Source organism: Macrotis lagotis, chromosome 8, assembly GCF_037893015.1.
Source record: "Macrotis lagotis isolate mMagLag1 chromosome 8, bilby.v1.9.chrom.fasta, whole genome shotgun sequence".
NCBI classification, from domain to species: domain Eukaryota; kingdom Metazoa; phylum Chordata; class Mammalia; order Peramelemorphia; family Peramelidae; genus Macrotis; species Macrotis lagotis.
The window spans coordinates 191530304-191549132 of NC_133665.1; the positions used below are offsets into that span (position 1 = coordinate 191530304).

Consider the following 18829-nt stretch of genomic DNA (forward strand, 5'->3'; position numbering starts at 1 on the left):
GAAAACCGACCCCACAGAGCTGGGTTTCCCCATTTTGAGAATATATATATGTATATGTATATATATATGTATATGTATATGTATATGTATATGTATATGTATATGTATATGTATATGTATTTGTTTGTTTCCCCGAGGGTATTGCAATCTGTATAATTTTCTGCAGTTGTCTTATTTTCTTTTTTCAAATGTTATTTCTTGATTAGGTGCTTTCTGCCAACAATCAGTAACTGAGCATTTGGGGGTTAGCAAGTGGGAAAATAATGGGGTGCTCTGGATCATGCCAAGGTTCTGATTATAATGAGTTCAGGCAGGAGTTTATGATCTCATTTGATGAGAAACGAGTTTCTCCTGAAAACATCTTTTCTTACATCTTTTTGATGAGAGGAACAGATCTGAGCCCCTTCTCGGCCACCGAGGAGGGCCTGGAGTCACAGACAGATTAGACAAAAGGTTCTCAAGGGCCAACTTGCCCCGAGTTACATTCCTTCTTCTATGAGAGGCAACTGTGAAATCTTTGGGCAAATGATGCCTGTGGCCTGGCTGGGACAGACTTCCTACTTTGGGGGGTCCAATGACTTTCCCATGAACCAAGATTGAGGGGGATGGGAAAGTGCTATGACAGCATGAGTTTAAGAAGGAACAGAGAACAAGGTGGGGTAGGGGTAGCTTTTATCCAATTCCAAACTCTCCAATCCCACTTCAAAGACCCAAAGAATGCAGAGTTCACCAAAACCTGGCAGGAAGTAATCTTAAGAAAAAGCCAGTCCCATGGAGGCCTCAGCTTAGCAACCACAATGAATGGAAACCCACACCGGCTGGTCCACTTCCCCTATTCTCTGGAAAGGGGCTTCGGCCTGAGATCAGAGGATGTCGCTGCACTCCTGTCTCCTTATCTCTGCACATGGGCCGCTCCATCTCTCCGACTCTTTCCTGGATCTTGATTTCTCTGTCCCTGCCTGTCTTCCAGGCTCTCCCTTACTCTGAACCTCTACTGGGCCAAATCCTTCTGCTTGTGATGGCAGTTTAGCAGCAGAGGAAAGGAAGACTCAAGATCCATCCCTGTAAAGCAGCTCTCCCAGAACCCCCCCCCCCCAATCATCATGAATGGCCAAGCAGAGGTGTTTAATATTGGACAGAAGACCATTGTTGATTCATAATAGGAAAGAACCTACAGCGTATCCTGTTTATCCCCATCTCACGTCAAGGCGCATTCATCTGGTTGTTAAAAAAACAATTGGCACAAAAACGGAAATCTACTCACAATCTTGGCATTTTATTCACAATTAGATTTACCTGGTGATAGAAACTCATTTTTAAAGTGCATAGTAAAGCTCTGACTCATGCTCATTTGTACAGGCCCTGAAACGCCACCTGGAGCTGGAGAGCTGAGCTTTGGGAACAAGCTGGGGGGGTGGGGAGAGGGGGGTTCAAGGAAGAGCTCCCCGGGGACCTGCTTCTGATCGGCTGTGGGGGCCGAGGGACCCTGAAGGGTTTTCTTGGCAAGGACATTGGAGCAGTCATGGTCTTTCCCTTCTCCAGATCGTTTTACCAATGAGAAAACCAAGCCAAACAGGGAGAGGCGACTTGACCGGCTCACCCAGCTATTACGTGTCTGAGGTCAAATTTGAACTCAGGTCTTCCCAACCCCAGGTGCTTTATCCACTATGGGGCCACCTGGATGCCCTAGGTAATAATAACCTAGGTAATAACAACAGCTTGGGTTTATTTATAGCAACTTAATGTTCATAAAGATTTTACACGTTATCTTATTTCATTCTCACAATAACCCTGTGCTGAAGGCATTATTACCATCCACCTTTTACAAGTGAAGAAACGGAGGCTCCCACAAAACGTCTGAGGCAGGATCAGAACAAGGATTTGTGTGTTCACAACCAAAACCTCTGCCTCTGATGTTCCTCTTCTTCTTCCCAGTCCTCCTCAGTAGTAGTAGTAGTGTCAGCAGCAGTAATAGTAGTGGTGGTAGTAGTAGAAGCAGAAGCAGTAGTAGTAGTAGCAGCAGCAGTAGTAATAGTAGTAATAGTAGTAGTAGTAGTGGTAGTAGAAATAGTAGTAGTAGTAATGGTGATAGTAGTAGTAGCAGTTAATAGTAGCAGCAGGAGTAGTAGTGGCAGCAGTAGTAGCAGCGGTGGCGGCAGCACTAGTTTTGCAGGACTAGTAACTAGGATGCTCCCTGCTGCTCCTTCTCCCATTGCTTGTGAATCCCCTCACTAAGTAAAGCCTTTGCAGAAACTCGCTGAAGCAACGCTAAAGTCTGCATTCTGGAGGCTGAGGCACACAGAAGTCTCACTGAATTCCTCCACTTCCAAGGTAATCAATGTTCAGTTTCAAAACAAAACAAAACGAAATGATATTTTTTCTTCTCTTTAAAATATGATAGTCCTAGTAAAGCATTTCTGAGTATGAGTACTTCCCAATAACTTCAGAATTTGGGGTTACTTTCTGGTGGGTTTATTATCAATTGTCAAGTTCTCAGGGAGGGAAAGAAGTAAAGAAGGAGATAGTGTGGGAGGAAGAGGGGGAAAGGAAATGAAGAGAGGGAAGGAGGAAGAGAGGGAAGGAGAGAAAGAGGAAAAGAGGGAGGGAGAGAGGGACAGGACGAGGAGAGGTGGAAGGGGGCGAGAGTTGCATTTTCCCCCCTTAGTCAATTTGTCCTCAGTGCTGTGGGTAGGAGCCCCCAGAGCCCGTGATCAGAGGAGCAGAGAGGACGGGGTGGGGAGGGGCTGTGCCGTGGACAGGACTAGCAGGGACAGCTGCAAAGCCTCTAAGACAACATGAGTGACAGATAGCTTTATAAGACCCATTATAAACCAGGACTGGTAAATATTTGACAAGCCTTTTAAAAGGCTTGCACTTCCAGATGGGGATCCTAGGGCCAGGGAACAAATAAAAAATTGCTATGTTTTGTCATCTTGGTTGGCAAAGGGGAAAAAAGGATCATAAATCCATCTAGAACTGGCGGAAGTCATGGAGGTCATCCATTCTGCTTCCTTCCTGGATTTTACAAACAAAGAAATGGAGGCACAAAGAGGTTATGACTCCGCAGTAGTCCCACAGGTTTTAAGTGTAAAAGGTGGCTTTTGAACTGAGACCTTCTGCCACAAGGCCCAGCATGCCTGCCAGGCAGCAGGGACTGCAACCTGGCTTATCATCCAAAGGATCTGGGGTCAAGAACTGAACCTCTCTGGGTTGGAGACTGCTCTCTTACAAAATAAGAGTCTTCCTAAATGACCACCTAAAAAATCCCTTCTAGCACTAATTCAGTGCTTTTATGTAGTTTCTGAGCATAATTAGTCACTTTTTGTCTTTTTTTACGGGCAAATTCTGGACTTGAGTAGGGAGAGCAATAGATTGTGGTTGCAAAGTAGTTGGTTTCTGCTCTGAGGGAAGGAGGTGAGGGCTGGGCTGGGCTCCCTGGGCAGGTGACGGCTTCCTTTTCTCCCGCACCGTGGGTCTTCAGAGACTCAACTCACTTGGCAAGCACTCTCTCCTGGGGAGTCTTGTTGGATGCATGGATGGCCTCTCCAACCTTCCAGCTGCGAGATTCTGCAATGACTAAAGACCTTGTTCAATGGCTTCAAGGGCAGGTGGGTAGGGCTTGGGTAGGCAAACCCTTTCTGAGGTGGCAGATACTAAGGTCCTAGACATTTTCTTACTGAAAATCTTAAGTCTGAGTTGTTTTGTTTTGTTTCAGTCTTGTTTAGACAAAAGCAAAGACTCTTGGTCCTTGAGGAAATAATAAGTAATCCTAGGAGACATGCTTCTTTTTTGCCAGAAGGCTGTCCCATAGGCCCTGGGCCACCAAACTCCATCAGGAGTCAGGCTCCAAAGTAAATGACTACAGGAAGTGCAATGTCTGCTGCTTTTCTGTAAGCCTTAAATGAGAGCAAACTTCAGTCCTTGGCCCTTGGCCATGGTCAGTTGGATGCTGACGCCTCGTGATGGTTAAAACTTCAGAAAGAACCTCAGCATGCACTGCTCTTGAAAACAAATAAGGGACTTTATTCCCCTCTGGAAAAATAAGCAATGAACTCCAAAATTATCTTCAATTTGTAATAAATAGAGAATACAATCCTATAAAAACTTCACCACCATCAACATGGATACTGGGGGCTTTCCTTGATTTCTCTTTATATCATATAGAAGGATACCAATGATCCACATGAACTGTTCAATGGTTATCATGGATTTTCTCCATGTGACCAACCCATCCACTTTTTGTGATCAGGCATTTTACCTTCCAGGCCACTCTATGAGTGAAGAAAAGAATAAAAGAAAAAAAAAGATTTTTAAAAATCTATGTCATGTCTTTTTCTGAAAAATTCAAACATTTTATAAATACGGCAAATACTTTAACTACCCCTTGGGGAAAAGCCTTTTAAGGAATCTTGGGGTATTTATTTGTTTTTCAGAAGAAAAATTAACTATAGGAAGATGGTGTACTGTTATGTGTCTGTGGCCAAACTCCTTCTCCACTTTCACATCTCTCATACCCTCAAACCTCATCACCATAGACTGCATCCAAGGACCTGGAGAAGGAGTAACTTTTGTATGAAACTAAGGTTGAGTTCAGGATGGTGGTCCTGGGTTAAAACTAGGAACTTTCCCTTCTTCCTCAGCCAGTTCAGGCTCCATCATAATGGCTCTCAGCATCATTCAACAAATTGGAAATGGACATCAGCACAGGACAAGGAAAAAAAATGATGAAGTCATAAGATCCCGGCATCTGGAAGAGATTTCCAAGTTCATCTACATGAAGGCAGCTTGTTTCTACAATATCCTTGGTCAGAGGCACTCAGCTTCCTTTGGGAGACCTGCAGGGATGTGAAGCTCACCACCTCCAGAATAAGGCCCTTACTTTGGCTCAGCTCTCACTATTAGCAAATTCTTTCTTCTATTGAGTCAAAAGCCGGCTTTGCATTGATCCTCATTTGCTTTTCTTGGACACAAGTAATAGAAGTCTAATCTGTATTGTATCTGATTGGTCTTCAAATACCCCAAAACAGAATTTCCCACCTCCAAGTCTTCCTCCCCCAGGCTAAACTTTGGTACTTCCTATCCTCTGTCTTCATGAGATAAGGTTGCAAACATCCTGCCACACTCAATGTTCCTCAACATCCATACTCAAATGTGGTCCCCAGATTTGAAAATAACACCAAGGAAATTGGGAAGGATCAGGTATTTCTACTTCTTCACTCTATTTCTTCTGATAAAGAGTCATTCAATCAATTCTAGGTGAACCACAGAAGCCAGTGTTGTTGGGTGTCATACAATAGGGAATTCCCTCTAAAACACAAGCTGTGTTTGAGATTTTAGTCCACTTTTACTAATTATGACCAGACCACTGAACATTAAATGCAACCAATTCTATTTGTTAATGTTACAATACAAGTTTGTTGTCATTTGCCCCCATGTTTCCATCAGGATTCTTACTCTGACCATTCTCCTTTACTTTTCTTCTGACACAATCGTAGTTCTTGTGAAATACATTTTTTGGTTCTGCTCCCTCCTTCCCTCTCCCCAAACTTTGCCTCTTTTCATGAGGGTCTTTCCAGGTTGCTATGCATCCCTCATGCTCCTCTCTCTTAGTTGTTTCTTGTAAACTCAATGAAACACCATTTATTTAACTGTTCTCCTATTGTTGGACATTGAAATTGCTTTCATTTTTTTAACCTTATAAATAATGCTGAAAAGTTCATATTGGACAAAAAAACTCTTTCTTTTTCTGGAAAGAATGCATTCAGGTCATCTGCCAGCTTTCAATTCTACCAACCATGAATGAGTATACCTGTTTTTCTATTGGAGTCATTCTATTCAGGGTCACATCAATCCTATTGGCAACAGAGGAAATAAGCAAACAAAAATGCAAACAGACTTGATTTCTCCAAAATAATTGTACAACCAAAGGAGGAGGACCTGGAATAAGAATAATGAAAGGCAGCCTCCCCCTCCCTCCCTCGGGGCCAGATTCCTCTGAAGAAGAATTCTCCTCTCACCATGGCCAATGGCCTGGCACTTCCCTTCACTGGGGCTGCGTCCCCCCAGCTCTGGCATTCCATTGGTCATTAGTCAGAGCTCAGCTGGCTTCTTTTAAGAGAATCTTTGTAGTAGGAGCTGTGGTGCCCACCTACTGTTTAAGGCTATTTCAAGTTGCAGACAACAAAGTCCACAAAAGGGAGGAGCTGAGGAGGGTTGCTACAAACTGCAGCTTCTCTGACTAGTGGAAGATGGGACCATTCAAGATAAATGGCAATCAGAACGGAATTTTGTTTTATTTTATTTTTACATCTGTGGAACTTGGAGCCAGTGTCTCTTGTGAAGTGAAGGGCCTCACAGCAAGGAAGTCTTGGATATGGGGTGGAAATAATTAATTAGAAACACACAGTTGGGCTCCAACTATTCAGACTTGGCTCCATGCTGAGTTGAGCTCGCAGGTGCACTGGGGGTGGGGGGAGGCAGAGGGGCAGAACCTATGAGTAGCCCCTCCGGCGACCTCTGGAATGCAGGGCAGAGAGGATAGCCTGGGTCCTCATTTTGGTTTTGAATTTAGATTTTTACAAGGACTTCAGTGACACGATGGAATAAATCAATGTTCTGGCAGGTAGAACTCTGGCTTGTCTACTAAAGAATCTGTGTGTGTGTGTGTGTGTGTGAGAGAGAGAGAGAGAGAGAGAGAGAGAGAGAGAGAGAGAGAGAGAGAGAGAGAGAAGAGAGACAGAATTTTCTGGGCTCTCCCTTCTAACAATTCTAGGCAGAGTACCCCAACTCCTCATTCTTGTCCTCCCTTCAGAGATAAGAAGAGTAAAAAAAGCCATTAGCAGGGATGCTATCTGGGGATGGGGGCCGGGCTTTGAGAATCAGGCCCTTCCATAGCCTTGGTTTTGTTTCCCCATCTGGGTCCCCCACACAAAGGGCCACAAACCTCATTTGGCGAGCAGGCTGCATAGGTTTCCCGGGCATCAGCCCCCCCCCCCCCGCCCCGTATGGGCTGCCTGTTATCTCCTACTATAGAATGTAAGATCCATGAGGGTTGGGGTCTTTGTGTCTCCAGCCCCTTGAACAGACCTTGGAACAAAGCCAGAGTTCATTAACTGTGGATTGGTTGATTGACCGATGACCTGGGGTGGGAGAGGGGACATGCCCGTAATACCAAGCACTATCCTAGGTTCCAAGTGAGGACATTACAAACATAGGGTTTGTCTTTATAACAGTTTGAAGGACCAGGTGAAGGGCCATCTTGATCTGAATGGCTGGAATTGCATGAGGAAGCAAATATAAACCAAGCCTCAGAGCCCTCCCAAAGGAAGCTCAAGGCTTTGGAATTATTCCCTCCCTCCTCCTCCTCCTCCCATTGCAGCCAAGAGTTTCTGCAGGGGGACCACAGAAAACTGCCAAACAGCATGCCTGAGGGCCACTCTCTTAAGGACTTTGGAGCTAATCAGCCTAGGGTTAGGGAAAATTTTTCAGTTTGTCTCCTCTTGAAAATCTGAAGCCTGACCCCCAACAATGTGGGCAGCACAGGGAAGCCGGGGCCAGTCTTTGGAATCAATAGCACTGGTCCTCCCATACCCTGGAGTTGCCAGGCCCAGTCTTCATTGAGCCTTCGGGTCCTCAGGGACCTGGGTCTGCTTTACAGGGAAGCAGGACGGGGCTTGGTGAGGTTAAGTGAACTGTCCAGTCACCCAGGGTCCGAGCTGGAACTTGAAGTCGACACTGGGGTGGCTGTCTGTCTTCATAAGCTCCATCTCAGAAGCCAGAATCACAGACAGACTTCCGATTAAACAGCAATTGGTTTTAGGTTCATCACAAGCATGTCGTCATCCTCTTCTCTTCATGCTATGCTCAGTGCTCTTCACTACCCAAGACCTAGGCAGGCGTGGGTCCATTTGCTCCTGAGTCTCTCTCGTTTAGCCAAACAAGGAGATAGATCTTATTTTTCTTCCCTTTCCTTAGTTGGGGCGTCATTAGCTCTATTACTGCTGTGACGAATGTCCCGGACGGGTCCATTATGAGTCTCAACTTTGAAATTACTCCCAGGATGAACGATCAGCTCTGCCCCAACGCTGATTGGAGTTGGATGATGATTGATTAAGAGAAAGTGGGACTACACAAGCCAGCCCAAGCCCCCCTCCAAAGCAGCTTGGGCTCCAACAGCCTTCCCAGCCACTAGATCTTTTCATATTAGTTGCATTTTCCCCAGCTAGGTCTGTTCATCTTATCTTTATTCTTTCAAATTCTGAAATTACTGAGAGAGAGAGAGACAGACAGACAGATGAGAGAGAGAGAGAGAGAGAGAGAGAGAGAGAGAGAGAGAGAGAGAGGAGACAGAAAGACAGGAGAATGTGTGTATGTATGTGTGTGTGAGACAGACAGATGGCAGAGACAGAGAGACAGACAGAGAGAGAGAGAGACAGAGAGAGAGACAGACAGAGAAAGAGAGAGAGAGAGAGAGAGAGAGGAGAATGTGTGTGTATGTATGTGTGTGTGAGACAGACAGATGGCAGAGACAGAGAGAGAGAGAGAGAGAGAGAGAGAGAGAGAGAGAGAGAGGAGAGTTTAAAAATACACCACACACACACACACACACACACACACACACACACACATTTCTAAGAGCGGTCTCAACTTTTAGGGGAAATTGAAGAGGCTTTGTGTCAAATACAGCTAAATCCAACCTTTCCATATCAAACCCCTGCTAGAAAATTACTGTGCGGATGATAAGGCGGGAAGATAGAATAAAAAGTGACTCTACTCAATTTACACGGCAATATTGGTATGACGGAATATTTTTCATTCAGGAGGTTGATAAAAATCGCTAAACTGTATTGCAGATAAATAAAGGAAGCCTGTGTCAAATATAAACACCATTAATCACAGAGCGGCTCCCGCCCTACGAGCTGCTGGGCTGCGGAGCACAGGCCCTCATACATCACGCAGGGCAGCCTTCCTTCCCAGCTCAGCCACCGAAGTTGGCTCTGCCGGGAAACTTTCCAACGTTTTGCAGGCTGTGGGCAGGCCAGGCCGAGGCCTCATCCTCTGTGCTGAGATGGAATCAGGATGGCAGAACCCAGTTCGTTATGTCGATGGCTTATCTGTTCATTCATTCATTTAGTGTTCATTCGTCCATTCATTCCTCTTATGAGAAAATGAAGCTCAACTTTAGGGAATTCATCTGAGAGAGAAATATGTTTGCATGGTTGAAGAAGAATAGAAAGTGGCATTCTGGATAGTTGCTGTTTTAGTGCTGGGGGTGCCCTATATCTAAACTCTGACACAGAACCATCTTCTTAAGCTTCAACTTGGGTGCAGGCTACAAGCCCTCCATGTGAGGGCAATCTAGGAGGGAGAAAGTTGCCCCAGGAGAAGATGAATGAATGAATGAATGAATGAAAAAAGCCTGAAGCGCTCACTACTGGAAATATAAGACAGTTTAGACTCTCAAGAAGCTCAGATCCAAAGGTTCAGCTCCAAGACTGAAAAATCAGTATTTGCAATAGGAAACTCAATAAGCAGTTTGGCAAAATCCTATTGCAGTGAAACCTAAGAGTTGAGAAAGGTCATGGATTCACCCAGGGCTCTTTGTCCAGCCCCTTCCTGATGGGTGTCTCTCCTATAATACAAGTGCAAACTCCTCACTTTGTGCCTAAGGACACAGAATCCCAGAGCCTAACTCCCACCCTGTTAGCTGCAGAGTTGGAGACAGACCCTGGCTTGGTTCTTGGTCTACTATGGGCCAGGGCCAGGCACCGGATCTATGATTTTACTGGTTCATGAAAATGTCAGGAAAATTCCCTCAGTCAATGTAGTTTGGACTGCCAATGTACCCATAGCCTTAGAGAGCCAGCTTGGGCACTGGGAGGTTCAATGGATTTTCCAAGGTAGTTATCAGGGATGAATCTCGAACCCACATCTTCCTGAATGTGAGGCTGACTCTATAGAAAAGGATCTAATTCCATAAAGATCATGAGTGACCCAGAGTAAATTATGGAGAACTTGAAATTACTGTCAGCTTATTGCAAGAAAGAGATGTGGCCATCACCCTTTGCCCCTCATCAACTTTATCAAACCCCAAATGACATGAACTTCCTCTGAGCTTGTGTGTGATAGGCCTCCTTCCTCCCCATGATTCTTCTCTCATGGGCTTCCCATTTAATGCCTCCTCCTCCACCAATTCCCTTTTCTTATATGTATTTGAGTCACTTGTTGTCCCACGCTTGGATCTAGAGATGGAGGAAGCCTTAGTTGCAATGGAATGCCAACCACTTCATTTCCTTGATCAGGAAACTAATTTCCAGAAGGGTCACCCAGAGATGAAATGGCAGAACCAGATCCCTTGACTCAAAAAACTTATCATTCTCCACTGTACCTTACTGGTTCATCAGACAAGCCGATGGGACTATGGGGAGAAGCAGTGAGTTTGCAGATATGGAGGGTCTAGATTCAAATCCTGGATGACCAGCTCCTACCGGGGCCACCCTTCACCTCTCTAGGCCTCTGTACAGCCATCAATGGGGCTGAAAGAGATTGGTGGAACCTTCTTTCACCTGTTAGTGATGATTCTATAGCAGTCACATTATTCAACTGGAATGAGGCAATGCCCTATTCACCAATTTGGTTACCAATGGGCTCTAGGCTCCGGGCCTGTGCTGCAGCTCCTTAAGGAAGATTTGCTTGACCAAGGTCAATGGTGGCCTGCACTGGGGCTGTGCAGCCTCATCAAGTGGGCTGGAAGAATTGCAAGCCTAGCCCTAGGAGGACTGGGAATTCTGTAGAAAATCAGTTGTCAGAGGGAAGCTCTGGAGACAAAGACCACAAAGCTAACTCCCAACCCTCAGAAGGGCCTTCTTGGACTGCTCCAGAACTTGGAGCCTGCAGAATCCAACTATGGGCTGAGGAAGGGCTTCCCCTGGAGCAAAAAGAAAAGTCATCTTCCAGGGGCAGCTAGGTGGCACAGTGGATAAAGCACCGGCCCTAGAGTCAGGAGGACCTGAGTCCAAATCCGGCCTAGGCCTCATATGCTTAATAATTACCTAGCTGTGTGGCCTTGGGCAAGTCACTTAATGCCATTGTCTTGCAAAATCTAAAAAAAATTAAAAAGGTCATCCTGGTCTCTTCTGCATAACCCCCCCCCCCCATCATTAGAAAAAGGAAAGAAGGAAGGAAACAGGAAAAAAAGAAAACTAAAACTTTGGGATCACAGAGGTGCTATCACTTCATATTTATTTATATTTACACAGGAATTATTCTTCACTTATTGGCACATGTTCGCCAGCATGTGAAACTGAATCCCAGCTGCATTTTTTTTTTATTTTCCCCTTAGTTAATAAGGAGGGAGAGAGGTGAGGAGAAAAATAAATGATTATTAATTTTAAAAAATCAAAGTTTAATAAAAGAAAATGAGCCTCCTAAGTCAGGATCTGCCAGGACTGCTCCAGGTACGGTTCCTGCGCCGGATGCCTACGGAGTCCACAGAAATCTAGGGGCTTTAAAATTTCAGAGGATTTCAGGTTGGAAAGGACCTTAATGCTTACCTAGTCTAATATCTATCAATACCCTCTTATCCAACATACTAGCCTAGTGGCCAAATGTTCTTTTAGACAATTTTTGGCTAGCTCGGATGACAGGGAACCCTCTTCATCCCAAGGGAGTACAAGTCATTTGTGGACAGCTCCAGTTAGCACAATTCCCCCCCCCCCCCACCTCAAATCTAACTATGCAATTATCCTGGTCCTGCCCTCTGGGATCCAACTGAAGGAATCGGATCCTCCTTCCATAAGACAGCTTTCCAATACCGAAGACAAGCCTTGAATCCCACTGAAGCCTTCTTTTCCACACAGTGTCACCCCAATTCCTTCAACTGTATCTTGGAGAATATGGCCCTAGATCCTTCATCATCTTGATCATTCTTCCCTGGGCAAATCATTTAACTTTTGTCTGCTTCCATTTTTACCTGCTGCAAAATGGGCACCAGAATAGCACTGACTTCAATGAGATAATACTGTAAAGTACTTGACAAAATGTAAAGTCCTCCACAAATGCTAATGGTTGTAAAGAGGATTATTATTAAATGTGTGTTGAGTTGAATTAAACATAGGGTGGTACAATGGAACAAGCCCTAGACTTGCCTAATTACTTTCCTTGTGAGCAGGAGGGAAGGAGCATTTATAGACCTGGAACAACTCCCTTCATCTCTCCAGGGTTCAGGTTCCTCACCTGTAAAATGAGAGGATGGCCTTGGGGGCCCCTTCCCAGTTCTAGCTCTATGATCCTATGAATAGTGCTTTGTTCTCCTGGGAAAAGGAAGGTCAGAGAGGATCTTGGCTTGTTCTCCCCCCTGGGAAATGCCTTATCTTTGTTTCCATGAAAACATGAGCATTATTCCTTACATAGAGGAAGGGCCTGCAATTGTGAATGAAGTGACTGGATGCTATGTCATTTTTTTTCCCCATCGGTGACAGTTGAAAGCCACTCTAAAGTGATGTGTTCACTGGTTTTTGCCTTGTTCCATTTGGGAGAGGGGGCACTTGGAATTTCTGTAGCATTCCTTTTCTCTTACAGAGTTTTAAAAAATATAAATAAAATTCACAGTCATAAATTTCAGTAGTCTTTGAAACAAGGCTTAACATGAGTGGGCGCATTGTGCTTTAAAAAAAAAAAAAAAGGTCTGTTCCAGCTGAGTAGCTCTGAGCCCCCACAACAGGTTTGCCGGCAGCCGCTATAGAGAGGGCTCCCTTCTGGTTCACTGCCTGTGAATGCCTCAGTCAAGATCCACTCACCAGACTAATACCACTGACGAGGGCACAAAGAACCCAGGCTCTGCCTCCAAGGAGCCTCCTGGCAGCCCGGTGAATGTGCCCAGAAATCTGAGTGGGCTTCTGGGAGTCTTGATGACAGAATTCGATATTTCAATCAGGATGATTGAAATCCCTAGCCCTTTGACAGACACATGCATCCACAGATAGAAAACATAAAAAATAACACCTGGGAGGTCAATCAGCAAAATTGGAGGAGGCTAAGTCAGTGTAAAGTGACACCCAGGTGGTTGGCAGTGTTGACATGGGTTGGAGGGTTTCTACCCATCTTCTGCTTATAATTAGGTAGAGCAAACTTGTGTAATAACTTATGATTTGAAGGCTTATAAGTATTTTCAAATAGTCTAAGGAGCAATTCAATAAAAGCTGAGCTTGGAGTCAAAAAGACTCAGGTTCAGGTACTGGCTCTGACACATATCGACCCCACTGTGCAAGAAGTCACTTCACCTTAGTCATCCTGGAGGTGGCAAATTACAGAGAGGTTGCTATTGTGCATTGATGGAGAGACTCTCCACCCCGAGATTTCCCCCAACACACAAAAAAAGCATCGTTCTGGGTCAAAATAAAATCAGTAAGGTTTCTGAGAGGTAGACATGCATGCAGCAAACATGTGCAAGAGCCTGGGGGGTGGGAGATCAAATCCTGGTATGTGAAACAGAACAACTGGCTGGTCAGTTGGACTGGAACACTAGAGGAGGGAACCATTTTATGGGGGGGCCTTATCTGTGACCTGGGTGGGATAACAAAAGTAGGTTTGGAGCCAGGTGAGACTACGGTTACCTTGCATTCTATCTTCTCCATTTCAATCAAAACTCCTTGAGGGTAAGGACTTTTGACATTATTTTTGTTTGTTTATTGTATCCTCAGTGATTATAAATGTTTGTTGGTAAACTGGGTTTAAGTCTTAGTTTTGACCACATATGAATTAAATGACATTTGAATGGTCATTTCACCCATCTGGATCTGGATCCTCCTCCAAAAGGAGATGAAACCATTTGTCAGACACACCTTACTAGAAGGAAAGTATTTTGTAAAGCCTTGACAAAAATGGCATCAGGACTGCTGTTACCCCTAGTGGACAGAGCTGCCAAGACTGAAGAATGTTGAAAGATTCTCTCACAGTCTATGGAACTTAAGAGTAGAAAGGGAAAGGCAAGGAATGAAATGGGATTAGGATCCCATGATAGAATCCCTCTCCCTTTTCAGGTAAGGGTACTGTCATATATATTCCTTCTCTTTATATTCATCTCCATGATTCAGGTCCTCATCATCCCTTGTTGGAACTCTTGTCCTAATATTTTGGGAACCAGTCTCTCTCCTCTCTGTTCCTTACTCCACAAAGCTGCCAGAGTGATATTCCTAGAGCATGGGTTGGTTCATTTCCTTCCTTAAGAAACCTGAGTGCCTTCCAGTTGTCTGGTAGATCAAACAAAGCTTCCTTCTTTTGGCATTCAAATTTAAATTTCCAATTTTATGATATGTTATCTCTCTACATGAGTTCTATAGTCCATTCAAATTGAATTTCCTGCTATTCCTCACACATGATGCTTCATCTTCTGTCTCTGTCCTTTGCCCTTCTGTCCACCCATCCCTGTGATAGTCTCCTTCCTCTTCTCAGAATCCTAGGGATTCCTTCAAAGCTCGGGTCAAAATCAGTTTACTCCATGAAGTCTAAGGGAAAAAAACCCCGAAGCAATATGGAGGTTCCAAAATACTATAGAGAAGAGAGGACCAGGGTCCAAGACTGGCACATAGGCTCACTGCAGTCATGATAGGGGGCTTCAAATACCCAAGCTATCCCTCTACTGAAAGCATAGCAGATAAATAATTCTTTGACCTCCCTTCATGATAATTTTATCCTTCAAAAGGTGCAGGAAGCAACATAAAGCATTTCTACTTTGGGTCTGGTTTTGGCTATCAAAGCAAAACCAGCGTCATAAGGGAAATTCTAAGAAGCCAAAAGTCCATTTAAAATGTGTATGAAGTCACACTCAATTTGGATCAATGTACAACATGGAAACAAAATAAAGACTGATAGATTGCTTTCCACGGGGGGGGGGGGGGGAGAAGTAAGATGGGGGGGTGAATTGTAAAACTCAAAACTCAAATAAAATCTTTTAAAAATAATAAACAACCCAAAGAAAGAAGGAACTTATCCTCGGATCCAGTTCCAACTGAAGCTTCTTTTTCAATTATCTCTTATTGAGCTGAACCCCAGAGCTCCCAAGACACTATCCTTTATTTCTTTAAAAATAAGTAAAACCACTTTGGGGTATCTGCGATAGAGAATACCATCTGTACACAAAGAAGGAATAGTGGAGGTTGAACAAAGACTATGACCTTTAATTTTTAAAAAATGGTATCTTATGTATTTTGCCATCTCTTTTTATTGTTTCCTTAAGGATATGATTTCTCTCTCAACACATGCAATTATGATCAATGTATAGCATGGAAACAATGGAAAGTCTATCAGATTGCCTTCTGTGGGGGGAGGGGGAGGGAAGCGAGACTGGAGAAAAAATTGTAAGAAACAATAAAAAAGTAAATCCTTAAAAAAATGTGTATGAAGGAAAGTGAGTCAAGCCGAGCACAGGTTAAAGGAGGCAGGTGTTCAATAGGTCAGAAAAGGGATGGGGCGGCAGATAGACACCACAACATATGTGGTTCGGACCTGGTCTCTATGAACTGGGAATTTTAAAATATTTCAATATTTTCAAATATTTTAGTAATTGAAATTTTCATCATCTTTCAATAGTTGTTTTCTTTTTTAATGAGTATTTATGAAATGTCTATTGTATGCTTGGTGCTGTTCTAAGCACTTTATAAATATTATCTCATTTGGTTCTTGTAATAATCTTGTGTTGTTGTGAAATTATCATCCTCATTTTACAGTTTGGGAAACTGAGGCAGGCAGTGACACTACTATTCAGGGTTACACAGCGAGGAAACTCCCGAGGCTGAGTTTGTTCAGGTCTTCCTGGCTCCAGGCCCAACACTCTAACCTCTTTACCACCTAGCTCCCCCTAACCTTTCGTAATCCTTTACATCTGATTTTATCTCTTTGAAACTGTGTTTCTGACAATCTTTACCAGAGTTCTGCCCAAGGGGTCCAGCTCACAAAACACAAAAAAGTCCTTGCCCAAAGCGGATGCAATTCTCCTGGGGAAGTAAAGCCCTACGGCCTTCCACAGGAGGGAGCAAGGGGCCTCAAGAATAGACTCTGAAGACACTGACACACGGTTCTAATGGGGAATTATAAGGGGAGTTATTTCGAGGGGATGCTGGGGACGCACAGGGGGCCAATCAATCAGCCTAGGCTTCAGGATGGAGCCAGGACAGGTAGGGAGGGAGGGCGAACTCTCAAGCTTGACATGGATGCCCCCATCAGAACGGTGTCCGAAGGGTGAGAACTCAAACTGGGCAGAGGTTGGTGGGGAAAGGTAAGAACACGAAGGGGAGCCGTGAGGATTTGTTTGAAGCTGTAACAGGCAAAGAGGGGAGATGAAAGCTGGGATAGGGGCTGCGGCTCTCTCTAGACGGGTTGATGAACACATGAATGATGGGCAGCAGCCATATCTACCGACCTCGTTTTTTTTACTTGTTTTCACTGCCAAGGAGGATGATCTTTGGACTGAAAAGGATGTATCTGGAGCATCCCAGGCTGGCTTCAGTCTATCTTTCCAGGCTTATTATACATTAATCCCACCCCCGCCCCATTTTCAGGCCCTTCATCTTCACCCTCCTTGCCCCTTATGCTTGTCTGGATCTTTGTTCCTCACTCACAAAGCTCTATCCTCTGCCATACCTGGGACACCTGTCTCCTTGCTTTCACTCCTGTCCTCTTTCCGCTAAAGGAAGCCTTTCTCTAACCCTCCCATATCTACACCCCATGACTACTGCCCCCCCAAACTCTCTTGCATTTAACGATATTGTATTTCTCTGTAATTATTCCCTTTCCACTCATTTCAGTGCATAGCTTCGAATGTCCTTGTCTCTCTCATGGACATGTAACAACAGAGAGCATTTATGTAGCTTCTTATGGATTGGAAAGTGTTTTATCACCATCTCATCTAATCCTCACAACAATCCTGGGAGGTAGGTGTTCTTATTACTCCAATTCTACAGATGAGGAAACTAAGGGAGACAGGATTAGTGTCTTCCCCAAGGTCATGCACCCAGGGCTGAATCTGAACTCAAGCCTTCCCAGTCTTGATCTGGAGCTCCACCTAGGCACCACCTTGCTACTCACTGGCAGAAGGAATTGTTTTAGGCTTTATCTCATACATAGTAGATGACTAATAAATGGAGTGATTACCATCACATTTATTCTGGGTACCAGATTTTTAAGAAAATCCTTGCTTCTAATGGAAGCCATTCAGAGACCACAAAGATTGGGTTCAGGGGAGCTGAGCCTGAAGAAGGGAGTGCTAAAAGTGGGGTGTAGAGTCTATGAGTTTCTGAAGGGCTGTTCTGCAGAGGAGGTTCTGTTTGGCCCAGAGGACAGGACCAGGCGCTAGTGTGAGGGCCAGGTGCCGCGAAGGACAGATTCTGTGTCCTTGCTATTGGGAAAACATCCCAAGATTGAGAGGCACACCAAAGCCGAATGGGCCTCCCCTCCATGGGCAAAGCTGGCTGCCCACATGGCGGGAACATCATGGGGGGAATTCTTGATCAGACCCAGCCTGAATGAGATGGTCTCTGAGCGGCCTGCCAAATCCCAGGTCTGCATTCTCTGATCTTTTGTTTACTGTTCACTCGAATTTGAAGGCTTAGGACTTCACGTTGCTGACCTAGAGACAAAAATCCCATTTGTGCTCACATGAATAGGCTCAGTGAAAGGATGGTCTAAGAGGCAGGCTGGAGCCTGGCTGGCCAAGGGGAGCATGCACCGATGCTGGGAAGGGGTAGAGCAACGGTTGTGGGGGACGTTGGGGGGAGAAGGGAGGGGAGAAAGGAAGCCCTTGCTAATTGAGAAAAAAAATGAATTCCCACCAACTACTAAGACTTGGGAGAGGAGCAGAACTAATAAAGCCAACCCCCTCCATCCCATCCCACTCCCACCCCCACCCCACTCCCAGCTCTTTCTACCCACTCTTCAGCACAGAAGTCTCTGGGAAGCCAGGAAGGGCTCTCCTTGCTCTCTGATCAGCCAGCTCAGAGACCCCACGATGTCAGCAGGCCAATTAAGAAATCAAACAATTATTAAGCACCTTCTGTGTTAGGTGTTAGAACTGCAAAAACTAAAGAAAGACACTCCCTAATCACCGAGCTTTCACTGGGGTGAAAGTGGGGTGTCTATCCAGCCGAACTTGCAAGCAGAGATACAAGTTAACATCCCCAAATCCCCATATACGAGTCCCAAACGCATGCTCCTCAAAACTTATAAAAGGGAGACAACTATTTCCCCAGATCTCCCTAGTGATTCCCCCTTCCCCCAAGGGAGGCTTGGATTGTGGAACTTTTAACTGATTTTAAAGGAAAAGGGTGTAAGGTTCACAAGGTCCCAGGCAGAGAATTAGAAGGGAGCTTGGGTCCTTTAACTTACTGTTTAATTTACTTTGGGGAGACTGAGGCCCAGAGAGCTTCATTGGCTCACCCTAAGTCCTGGAGATCACAAACTGCAGTCAGACTTTGGGTCCCAGACTCAAAAACAAACCCCCAAAGCCCACCTGCATCCTGGGCATGAGTGGCAGCCTTCCTTGGAGCTGCCTTCTTCTCGAGAGGAGCTGCCCTAAATATCCAGGGACACCCACCCTTTGGCACAACCTTCAGCTCGCCTGGCACTCTGCTCGGGGCTTTACAAATAGAAACTCATTTAATCCTCACAACAATCCTGGGAGGTAGATCCCCATCTTCGTTGAGGAAACTGAGGCAGACAGAGGTTAAGTGACTTTCCCAGGGTCGTCCAGCTAGTTAACATCTTAGAAGGGATTTGAACCTGGGTCTTCCTGAGTCTGGACCCAGGAGTCATAATGCCAACCACACTCTCCCTCGTC

The 18829-nt window shown here is 44.9% G+C and overlaps 1 protein-coding gene across 5 annotated transcripts in view; it reads right to left on the minus strand.

The window, feature by feature from the left end:
• Positions 1-18829, minus strand: part of GLI3 (GLI family zinc finger 3) — a 259620-nt gene that overhangs the window by 84660 nt on the left and 156131 nt on the right. The window contains exon 1 of one of the 5 annotated variants that reach the window (XM_074199225.1): positions 814-1074. The exons of 3 other annotated variants lie outside the window; for them this stretch is intronic. The gene's annotated coding sequence lies outside the window, so the exon portion shown is untranslated. Of the gene's footprint in view, positions 1-736; positions 1075-18829 lie in introns of those variants that run through there. One more of the 5 variants, XM_074199226.1, reaches the window with a different exon arrangement.